The sequence below is a fragment of the Pinus tabuliformis genome, chromosome 4_1, assembly GCF_031772625.1.
Source record: "Pinus tabuliformis cultivar Carrire ecotype Pingquan chromosome 4_1, CPIR1, whole genome shotgun sequence".
Classification (NCBI taxonomy): Eukaryota; Viridiplantae; Streptophyta; class Pinopsida; order Pinales; family Pinaceae; genus Pinus; species Pinus tabuliformis.
The window spans coordinates 902978623-902991479 of record NC_142303.1 but is presented as its reverse complement, the minus strand read 5'-3'; positions in this window follow the sequence as shown (position 1 = coordinate 902991479).

Below are 12857 nucleotides of genomic sequence, written 5' to 3'. Positions count from 1 at the left end.
GTGATAGAGTCACCTTTCGTCCTTTTCTCAACTCTTAAAACATGAAAGGGCAAAGTTTTGTTTCAGTGTCTTAAAATTAACTATCCACGAAATATTCCTAGTTAAAGTTATCTTCCTTAGTGATTCTTTAGGGTCAATTCCAATGGCAACATTCCCAGATTCTACTAGTCAAGGGTTCCCCTCGGATGGGAATCCTGGTACTTTTCCTTCTTTTGGAAATGTTGGTGCTCCTTATATGGCAACGTTGTCCCTCCTTGGGTTAACCATTGGTTTACCTGTCTGGTTATTTTCGACCTTGGTGGTCCCAAGTGTCCCAACTTTTTCCCCACCATCTCCTTCATTTGAATCACGTCACGATGATTCTAAGGTTGACCCCTTACCTTCCTCCCCTATTTCTTCACCCTCCTCTTCTACTTCGCTTGGTGAAAGTTTGAAGTCCTGTAAATATGAGGCTAAGAAGAAGAAGAAAAAAAAGAAGAAGAAGCCAAATAAGCGAGAGGCCAACTGTGCACCTATTACTCCAAATGCACCCCCCGTCGAAAAACCGTATGATCCTCCATGGAAGGTTAGGTTCCCTTGCAAGTTGTGTAAGGGTGACCATCTCCTTTGAGATTGTCCTGGAATTCCCAGAGTCTTAGAGGTATGATCTCAAAATCTAGATCGACCATCCCCATTGACCTCTGGAGATCATGTCGATGTTGCATCCTAGGCTAATGATGGTAAGAAGAAGGGAAACATTAGATTCCCCTGTAGGTTATGTGAGGGAGAGCATCTTCTTCACCTTTTTCCTCTTATGGATCAAGCTTCCAAGCTCTTGGAAAATCTTGTAGCTCCTCAACCCAACTTCCTGTTGGTTATCAGAGGCTTTCTTCTAACCCTCTCCTGGTTGGTAAAGAGATTGACTTGGATTCATCTCTTACCCATCCTTCTCTTCCTGAGCGAAACTCTCTTGTGTCCGTTCCTGACCGACCATTGGTCGAAAAGAGTGTCAATTTGGTTTCGCCACCAGTTGCTCACTCTGTTCCGAAAGAGAGAGTTGATCATACTGCTCATGTTCTTCTTGTCTCCTCAATTTCTCATGAATCGAAGAGTGACCCTCCCATCCCGGTTGTTCACGAGAGTACTTCCCCTATTCCTGTACAACATGGGGGAAATCATGTGATAACCCCACCAAGTAGTTTTGTCATCTCTTTCGATTGGGGTCAATTGACTGCTTTCCACCTCCCATCTTATGCGTCTTTCCAGATCAAAGTACAAGCCTATAATATGGTAGTACCTGGCACTATATTAGATTAAGGTGCATCTGTTAGCATCATGTCTTCTACTACTTGGAAAGCTTTGGGTTCCCCACAGCTTGTGCTTGTCACCCATAATCTGTTGGCATTCAATGGAGGAACCAGTCAACCTTTAGGGATCCTTTCGAAGTTCCCTATTACTTTGGGAGCAAAGACTATCTATATAGATGTGATGGTAGTCTAAGGTCCCTTAGATTTCAATCTTCCCCTTGGATATGACTATGTTTATGTCATGGGAGCTCTTGTTTCTTCACTATTCCATGTGGTTTGTTTTCCTCATGAAGGGAGAATTTTGACTATTGATCAACTCTCGTTCATTGGTCACCAAGCGCCTACTTTGCAACCATCGTCCCCTATCGGCTCTTATTTGCAAGCAGTACCTTCCCCACCATAGGACAATTATGTGGCTACCTGTTCCATCTACACATCTGCTGATGATGACACAGATGGTATAGTGCATTATGTACTGGGGGCATTGGAACCCGATCTGTCTTTGGTACAAAATGACATGTATTCCTCCCAAAGTGTGGTTCTTCCATCTAGTGAAGACATATTGGGAGCCATGTTCTCGTATGGTTCATGGACAGATGTATGGAGCAAAGTTTCTTGTCTTGTGTCAAGCTCCTTAAAAAATGAAATAAGAGATACGAGGATAGTTCTTTTTTGTGTCAACCTCGTTAAAAATGAAACAATGGATGAGGATAGTTCCTGGTCTTGTAAAAACCTCATTAAAAAATGAATCAAGGAGTATGAGCATAGTTCTTTGTCTTGTGTCAAGCTCATTAAAAAACGAAACAAGGGTCTCGAGGATAGTTCTTTTACTACGTCAACCTCATTAAAAAAATGAATCAAATCCCTTTTCCAAATTGAGTCTTTGTCTAAGATCTCGTAAAATCCCAGTTGAGTCTTTCCAAGATCTCGAAAGTGAACCTTCATTCCATCCATATAGTTTATTGAAATGAAGCTTTGGGGGCATGTACCTCGATTGAGTCATTATTCTGGGGGCATGCAAACTTATAGCAAGCATAGTTTTTCATTTCAAGCTTGTGTAAACATGAAATCGAATCCAAGCAAAGTTCTGCATGGTTCAAACTTGTGTAAAAATGAACCCATTCCTAATTTACATATCGTGATTGCCATTTTTATCAGCTGATTTCTGGTACATGAGCCTTTCTTGTTTCATTCCATCACCACCATCTCTTTGGCCGATCATATGTTTTCACATGGTTGCGTTTCCTTTCCTAAGGGACTACAATGATGAGTGGTTTTATTAGCCAGACTCTTGGCCATTACATGTTTTGAGCAACTCCACCATTGCCTGAATGTGTTGCTACCCTTTATACCACTCATTCGTTTAGGACACGTCATGTTTAAGCTCTTTTCTGACTCATAAAAGATGAAAAGATCGCCAAGTATTTTTTCCCTTTTTGACTCATTAAAGAGAATAAAAACCGGGGGTCCACTTTCAACTCTTTTCTGACCCTTTAAAAGTGAAAACATGGCCAAGACCTTGTTGTTTCGAACTCGTTAACGGATGCGAAACGTCGTGCACTCAATATTAGTTTACCCCTTTTTTAGGCTGGGAGGCACTATTTACGAAAAAGGTACTCCTTGAATAAAATGGTCAAGTGGTTCTCTCAAGTATTTTTTTCTACCTTTTCAGGTTCGAGAGACACAAATGTATGAAAAGGGGCCATGTGAAGTTTCCTTTTACATGTCTTTTTCAAACTCTCTAAACATGAAAAAGATACCAAGTTACACCTTTGTTGGACTCGTTAAACTATTAAACAACATTGGATTCATCATCATGACGAACACAAGCTTCTCCTTCCTAGGGCTCGTTAAACATACTAGGTCAGATTCGTCTAAAGAATGAACTTACAGTGCAAGCGTATGCTATCCTCTTCAAGCTTGCGATTAAAAAATAATTGGGGTATTCACCAGAAATGGTGGGGGGGATTTGGAAATCTATCAAGTCGTGTCGGCAGCTTACTCTTGAACATGGCACTCTTCACTTCGTGTTGGGTTGGTATATCCTCCTTTGTAGCATTGACCTTCCTGGGTTTGGGCCTCTCATTTTTGCCTTCCATTTTATCTCTGCCATGTCATCATGACCACCAATCCTATGGATCCAAAATCTGCCAAACTTCCAGTTGATTCATCGGTATGTTCAAGAGTTGTCCTTCTGTAGTTACACTTACCTCTGATTCTCTGTATCATCCAAAATCATTTTGCATCCTCTCGTCTTGTGTTGATGATGTGGGATTCATTATGGCCCTCCTTCGACACGGTCACTTTCTGTTGACATCAACTCATTATCTGGGAAGTTGATCGAGAGACTCCCTTCCAGTACCTTAGAGCTTGCATGCCTTAATGGCAAGTTCTTCACACTCAACAACAAGTTCACATCATTGGCTTTCGATCGAGTGATTTCATGGGTGTTCAACTTCAGTTCTTGTATTTACATTCCATGAACTATGTTGATAGTACCTTAAGGGCCATTTTCATTATTGGCGGTTTCTCTCACACTTGTTAATAATTTACATCATTGACTGGTAATCAAGCGACTTTCTAGCATGTTCGATGTCAACACATCTATTAGCATGTTAGAATATGTACTTTGATCAGATTGTGTTGGAGCGCAAGACCTTGGACTCAGAATAAAAAAATTCTAGGTTGTGAAGCAATGTGACATGGTTATGGTGACATGCATGTCTCTTTCAGATGGCTGGCTGCGACCAGACCATGAGTTATCATATGCAATCCTTCTTGTTATTGAATGGTTGCGACCATACCTTGGTTTCATTATGATCCTCTTTGATGGATGGTTGTGACCATGCCTGGATCCATTTACATTATCATTATCTGGATGGTTGTGTCCATGCCACGATTCATGTGCCATTTGACAGAGATCATAGTTTATGTATATGTATTTGTACTTTCTTGTAGGTTTTACAACAGACCGGTTCCCTGCATTGATTTATAAATCAATTCATCCCTCACTCCAATTCGACCTTCATGCTTTAGGGGGCATCCGTTGCACATAATTTTGTCACTGTCCCTATACTCCCCATTCCTTGATCCTGGAGGACCTTTACAGTGAACCCCGCATGCTTTTCCTTCATGGAGAAACTCCCATTATGTCCCTCTTCATGAGCATATCATTTCCCTTTTTCACCATTTCCCCCGAAACTTTTGTTTTGCCCAATTTACAAGATCGACACTAATGACCTTTTTCTCCTCCATGCCGATGTGCAAATATTAGCACTATTTCCGACCCTGATCGGTGCAACTGAGTTGTGTTCTAATTGCATTGGTCCTGTTATGGAATGTTTTTTAAATTAGAGCTGAAGCCTTCATCTCTGGAAGCTCCGTAACAGAAGTCTGGTAAATGGTTTGGCTAGATGGGTTTGAGGATGACAGTTTGGGCTCCTTTTCTCTATAACGATGGAACTACCTCAAGGGATAAGTCCTTCTCCCATGATAAGAGGATCCATCTCCCATCCATATTTCCTATATAAACCTCCCTTCATTTGAAGCACAAACTAGTGACTAGTGTGAAAATTAGAGTTTTGGCTGAGTATGAATATATTATTTTAGACAAGCAAGCTATTTCTAGTTGTGTGAGGGAGAAGTGTGTTTGGTTTGGAGTGAAGCTTAAATGGAAGAGTCTTTAAACTATTGTTGTTTGAAGCCATCATGAAGTTCTACCAGAAGTGTGTGGGAACCTGGTCTTGTCAGAGGAAGACTGTGACGTCAAGATGAACGATTGTAATCTCCCTTTGAATATTAATATATGCAACTATCGATTGATTTGCTACATGTTTTGTAATATTACATATTTGTGTCTTAATGCTTCTTGACTCATTAATTAGGTTGAATTGTGATTTTTCTATTATTATGTTTGTGTGATGTTGGCGTTTACTTGTTTTAGGAGCTTGAAGAAGGAAGCGAGAGTTTGCTGGAGCCAGCAAGTGAGGACACCATCAAGTAGGATAAGCGACCAAGAGGTAGGCCCTCTTGATTGATTCTAACCTAAGGAAATTTTCCATAGAATGTATCTGTTGTGGCTAGACCCATTATCGGGCTAGAGGAATTCGTTCATGTCCGCACTTATAATTTTACTTCACCACAAGCCCCTAATAAAAGAAAATTTGGGCAAACCCACCCATGGATTTTCGAATAGTTTTACACATCATGGTTTTATCCATGGTATTTTGTAGATATGTTCAAGGAAAATTAAATTATGTTTTAATATATGGTTATGAATTCTTTGACATGTATATAATGTATTGTAACATTGAAAGGAATATAACGAAAAATCAATTTATTATTCCCAATTTTGGGTTCTAGGAGACAAATCATTGTGTATTTTTTTGTTCTCACCATTGTATATATTTGGTTTTTAAGAATTTATTTGCAGGTAATTTCTATACATGGTGAAAACCTTTGATTGTCTCCTATTTCTTTGTAGGGAGGATATTCACATCTGAGCCGAAGTCTAGAATAATATTGTCCATGACATAATCTCTTATATGTGCACCAAATCTAAATTCTCTATTTTTCCTTCTTCTGCACCTAAGATTTTTAATTGTGTGTCATGGGTTTATGCAATATGCACTTCCTATTCTTGCATGCATTCATCTATCATTCCACATAAATTTTCTAGGGCCAATTGATCCTTCACTAGATATAAACAACTTTTAAAGAAATTATTAATAAGGCTTACATCTTTAGAAGTTTCTCCAACTATAAATTTTCATATACCAGGGGCATAACATATATAGGAAGTCATTGTTACGTAGTTGAGGTCAATGGGCCTTATTTTGCTAGAACCAACTCATTTCTAGCTTCGTTTTATGTGTTCTTTTCCCTTACTGGGTCAAACTATGGAGTTGGTTTTCTGGATTTTCTTAACCACTTGTTGGGTTAGTTTCCTTGTCCAATTACATCCACTCTTATCCTTGTTCCTCTATGTGGAATGGCTCCAACTTCTGGAAAATGCCTATGAACCTCAACAACTATCATATGTATGTTTTAACCTTTCCTCTCATGCCACTTTGTTATGATTTGAGGACAATCCTCTGTAGCATGATATAAGTTTTGGAAGTATGTACAAGTTTTACAAGGGTTGGGGAAATTCCACTCAATATATCCTAGACACATTTAGTTATAGAAGAAAAATAGACCCCAGCCTCTTCCAAAACCTCTCCATCCTCTACCTTGTATGCCTTGTCCTCTTCACTACATTCCTTGGCCTCTACTTTCCTAATTATAGGCTTTTGGTTGGTTGTAGGTATGTGCTCCTCCTTCAATACCCTCGTTTTCTTGTACCCTATACACATAAAAAATGCACTCCATTAATTGTAGTGTGTGACATGTATGGATTTCATGTCACACTAAATTACAAAATATTCAAAACAAAGTCCTTACTGAGATGTAGTATTTCTGCATCAAGGGACAAGATGTTGACAACTAAAACCATAATTTACAAATTTCATACCATAGGACCCTACCTTCTACTAAATGGTTGCAACCCCTATAGTGATGTATTTTGTCATAGTCAGGCACTCATTTCTATGGTGGCATTATTTTCTACATAATGTACACCATAGTTCCTCACGTTTTTCCTTACCTTTTGAGATATCTTGTAGCTATAGTGTTAAGGATTCTTCTAGTCATGATTGAACCTAAGCCATTCCTATGTTGTTCTCACTTCGTACACGAGGTGATTCTAATTTTAAGGAAATTGCTAGGGCTTTAGATTGTGACACAATCTTCTATTGAGTGTGTGAGATGTGTGTATGAGGGAGCAATCATGTGGTGAATAATTTCTTGTGTTGGGGTGAATGCATGAAGATGGGTTGCACTTCTAGGCCAAATGTGGCGATGAAATTTCAAAATTTTACTCTCTTATTGAATTGAAGCCTTCAAAATTAATATAAGCATTGTGAATTTTTATTTAGGGTCAAAAGACAATTTGTGAAGAACTATGTTTTTTTCCTAATGATATTTTTTGCAAAAAAAATTAGTGTCATATAATATGTCAATTTTACATTAAATGAAATTCTTTCTCTTGCGAAATTTCTCACGTATTAACAGGTATGTGTGTGTTCACATACAATAACTTAGTCTAAAATGTATAGTTTAAAAAAAAAATATATGCGCATGATATACACAGAGAGAAAAAATTTATGCATATTAAACCTTTATTTATTATCTAAAATCATATTTTTTTATTAATTTTCGAACTTGGTGGATTAATATTTGAATTGCATTTTTCAGACACATGTGTTCACATATAATTTTTTTCTATTATTTAAATAAATTCAAAAACCAAAACTACCCTTTTAAAGAGTAATCATAAATTAATAGGTGGTATTTTTTGGAATTTTTTCATTTTATATATTTTAAGTTATTAATTTTTCATTCAACTAATTTGAAACTCCAAAAAAATTCAAGCATCACATTTAAAAGAAATTATATGAAAAATATCTTATGAATTCAAAATTTTCAATCACATATGCCATTCGATAGAGGATTCCTTCATGAATCCAACATGATCAACTACACCACCTAAGGACAAATAATGCCTTAAGTCTACTAGGATACAAAATGGTGCTGCAGTGAAATATTAGAGGGGGAGCTAAAACTATGTTTTTGAGGCCCTCAATATCTCTATTAAGCACTTAAAAATCTCGATTAAGCAATTAAGGGAAAATTTTAAATAGCTCAATCGAGGGTTTAACAAACTGTCGATCAAACTATTGACCTAGTTAAACAAGGGATCAATTGAATTATATCTCGATTGAGCCCTTCCAGCCAGAAACTTCCTACTATGTTTTGGGTGGGAATTAAAAAAAAAAATCGGCCGAGCTCCTATGTAACTGCACATTACATAGGAGCTTGATCAAGGGTTTATTTTTAGCCCCTTAAATAGCTTGATCGAGGGCTAAAATATTGCTTGATCAAGTTACAGTTTCCCACCTCCTAGCCCATGAGTTTGCCAAAAGGTGTAATCCATATTTAGGCATTCACACATTGGGCATCAAAAATCTGAAATGTTAGTATGTCCATCAACACCTTAATTCTCTAATTGAAGGACTCTATTGGTTCATGAATGTTATGTTTGATCTATTTTATTTTATTTTTAGTACACTAGGACTTTGATTTTATCTTTTGAAACTTCTTCAACCATGCTTTCTTAATGTCCCTCAATGACCTAATCTACCCTGTTAGCGCAATAGCCTTATATTTCATAGACCAAGTAACTGTGTGATCTTTGAAGGTAGTTTCCAACTGCGAAACCTTTTTTGGTTCATCCTAGACCTATTTAATAGTTCATATTACTTCACAAACAAATATATGTTATTTGGGATCCTTTATCCAAGTACCATGAAAAATAGGCATTTGCAAAGTAGGATCAATGCACGTTATTGTATATTGTAGTATTACCTTGAGATTCTCTAGACTAACCTTTTTGTGGCTTAGTATCCCCCCCCTTTGATTTACTACTCTCACTACTTTGGTTGTTCTTACTATTATCCGTACTTCCTTCAATGATTAAAATTGTATTAAAAAAAATGTTAGGTGACCTTACCTCTTGATTTGGAGATGGGAGTGGGGTCATGGATGTGACACAAGGTATGGCCTAAGAAGGGTCACTAGGATACACTATATCTTCTTGTCCTATATGGGCTTGGTAATTTTCTTCCTTTTTCTTGGTCACTAAGCTCCCAATATTCACTATTTTGTTACTTTCTTTATCTTTTAATGACATTCCTTACCATATTCTTATCAGTTACAAGTTCTAATGAAAACCTCTTCCTTGTCCCACTACTATGCCAAAATCTCACTCCACTATCGAGAAATCTACTTACTTATTTCATCATGCTTTCCTTCTGTGCTAATGTGTGTGTTCTTACCATTCTCGAACTTTCCTCACTTTTGTCTCTATGATGCCTCAACTCATCTAGTATTTAGTCATTCTTTCCTATATTCCATGTCTCTATTCTCTCAGTCCATCCTCAAGTCAACGCTAGTCACCCCATAATGCGAAAATAAATTTAGCCACTCATGATATCAGATTCCAACAACTTCGCTCCTTTGTAAAAAATAACAATTTTATCTAGGTAAACAATGATCTTTGATATCCTTATTATGCTACCTTAAATAATTCTCTTTTAGTTGCACTATATCAATGAATACCCTCTTTATTAAAGTTAAAAAATATAGCGCTTCAGTACATTATTCAACCAAAGTGACACGGCACGAGCAATTTTTTTATTTACAATGTACATCCTCTAGATTAATTTTAGAGTCAAATTTCCTTGTACAATAGGGAAAAATGTTCTATTTTATTCTCCCAACCTTTGCAACCACTCATCCAAGATGATCAAGAATTTAACAAAGAAAGCTTCATCAAAATTTGTAAATACATACCTTTCCATCCATTTTTTAGGGTTGATCCACTGATTTTTGGTCTATTCTACAATGAACTTGTGTTTTTTTATCTCCACCCAATGTTGTATCTCTTCCTTAGTAGGCCTCCACATCACCTTCAGTTGTAGATATTAGTCCTAGAAATGGAACCAGTTGTTGGCATGCAAGGGGCAGACCTAGGCTTAATGTGAATTAGTCAACAAAATCTATTCAGACATCGTCCCTTTCAGCAACACCTACAAGCAGGTGAAGTTTCAATCAAGGAATCTATGGGTGACTACATAAACCTAGACAATTTTGTAGTGATGAGGGAGATGGAGACCTTACATCGCATTACAATATTCAACATATTATTACTTTCTTCTATTCAGAAAAATGAAATGGGGTATAACCCCATGCTTCACAGTAAAGCCATCATGCATATATTTGAAAAGCCCTAAAATGGAAAATAAACAAGGCATCACATAATGCGTAAACATAAAAAATTGGTCAAAACTCAATCTCTTTATTATAACTAAGAATTCTTCCTTATAATCATATCTATCATAACTCACCAACCTACTAATTCATCGTTAGAATGCAAAAATATATGTCTCATATATACTGAGATCTATCAAAGCATATCACAAGCCATAAATATGTCCTTTACCTGTCATCCTTAGTCTATTTATAGTTTTACATTTAGGTTCAAGCCATCCAAAAACCCCTTAGTAGTAAAATATTAATATAGTTGGTAAACATTACTATGGGCTAAAACATACAAAATAATCCCAACAAATTCCATTATTCTTTGCATTCTTGTGTGTTGATCCTTGGTTTACCTTCCCACGTGGTACCTTTTGAAACAATTCTCCTTTACATAGATCCAAAAACTTGTACCCCCAAACACTGCTCCAACAAAGATATATTTTTCATGATTCAAATGTTGTGATAAAGAGGAAAACCGAGAGCATTATTGTCTACTCACATGAATCTTATGGGTGCTTCAAAAGTTACTTAACAACTTAAGCCTCCAAAGAGTTCATCGATGACTCATGGAGAAATAAAATAATTCAAGTACAAAGTATCTATTATCACATATCATACCATATTATATGTATTTCAAATGGTTGTATTTTCCATCCCCGGTTTAGAGAAGGACGTATGGATTCTTGGCTGACTAAAGGACGAGTGGACATCCAAAATCTAAAGAAAGAGCTGAAAATCGGGAGATGAAATTCATTAAGGAGCCAAAATGGGAATGGAAACGGGGACCATCGAAGGCTGATATCAGAGAAGGTTCAACATATCAGGATGTCAGAGTTCTGAACAGAAGGGCTACAACATTTTATTTAATCGGGACTTGAAATGGGAGTATTGGAGCAGGCAGTGGAAAGGAAAGTATATTAGGTCTAATATCAAAAGGCTAGACCTAAGAGAAGAGTGATATCAGAACCTCAGAGTCTCGTAACTCCTTAACAATTGAACTTTTTAAAAAGTGTTGAGGTTACCGAGAAGGGGGAATTCAAAGGAAATCACCACAAAACCAAGGACCCCGAGGACCCTTTCTCTCTCCTCTACGAGGAAATATGGAAACAGGTGATTAGCCCCGAGGAGAAGACCTGGTTGAAGACATCAGCATGAAATGCCCATACAATGGACATGTGCAAGCGGATTTTAGAATTTTTAGGTGGCCTTGTTGGAAACATCTGGGTGACACACGTCACCACTCCGGAGGCACCACGTGAAAATGATGACATCAACATATTGGAGTTTGGGAGTTATCAAAACTCTAGTATAAATCCCAGTTGGAAAAAGTTTTGATCCAATGAAGGGCTTCCAATATATGATCGTCACATGGTCATGGGGACCGAAAAGAAGGAAGGGTGTAGAGAGGGACAAGCACCTAAGTGCTATAGAGAAGAGATGATCCAAGACCTTTTAATTATAGATGCATTAGAATTACATGAAACTGAGCTTATTAACCATGGAAATTAAAAGAACATAAAATAATTCAGAAATAATAAGATAAGCATGAAACCATGACACAAAGATTTGATTACAGAGTTCATCCAATTTGGACTACATCTCCACATCCTGATAGTGGGGAGGCATTATTTCATTAAGTGGCATAAAAAGAGGTAAAGTACAAGAAACATTATTTTATAATCCTTATACCTCCAATCTAGAAGATGGACGAAGAATGGAGAGCCAAGCTTTAGAAACAGATAGTACCACTGGAATCCTAGTGAAAAATCGTGTAGAATTGCCTATCCGGACACCCAATTCAGAGAAATGAAGCTTCTGCACCCTCTCGGAACCTCCCTGCTACTCAGGGTGAGGTTCTGGCTTGCTGCCAGGTTAGGTTACTATTGTTCAATGGTTTCTAAACTATGTCAGTCTGTCCCTTTTCCTATGCTAATAGACCAATATATATATTTGGTGGCTAACTCCTTAATTCCCAGGCAGTTCCAAACAGATGACAAGTATTAGCAGGTGGGTTTGTTTTGGGCAGAGAATCTTGGGTCCTACCTAGTACATGCAAAAAAAAATTCAAACATGGAAAGTACATTTTTAACCACATATTTAACTCGACGTCTTTTAATATCGATGTTTCCCATTGGCGTACACACCCAAGCCTTTACAACAAGCGCCCTACAATAACAATGGACGCAACAAGTTATTAACATAATACATAATATATCAAGTCCTGAAGCCTCATCGCAAATCGCAATTAGTGGGAACTGAGGTTTGTACTCCATACAACTACACTCCTTTACGAACCCCGATTGCGATATATAGCATCACAACCCAACTTTCTTTGGGAGCGATTATTTAACTCCGACCACCTCTAATCGATGATTGTGACATCACAAATCGCAACTCGGCAGTGATGACGCCAATTGTCTTAATCTACAACATCCTCCATTTGTGACCTATGATATGTGGGGCCAATGAAAACCTACCACTTGGCACTTCCCCATTCACTGATAGTTTTTCCACGTCACTTCCTCTTGCCACCTATCCAAGTCAAACTTGATCTTTGACTCGCTCTAACTTCTTCATATGAACTCAGATTCAAGTGCCTCTCACATCATTGGAATCAAGATGACGAGCACTTAAATTTGATGGTAAGTTTAT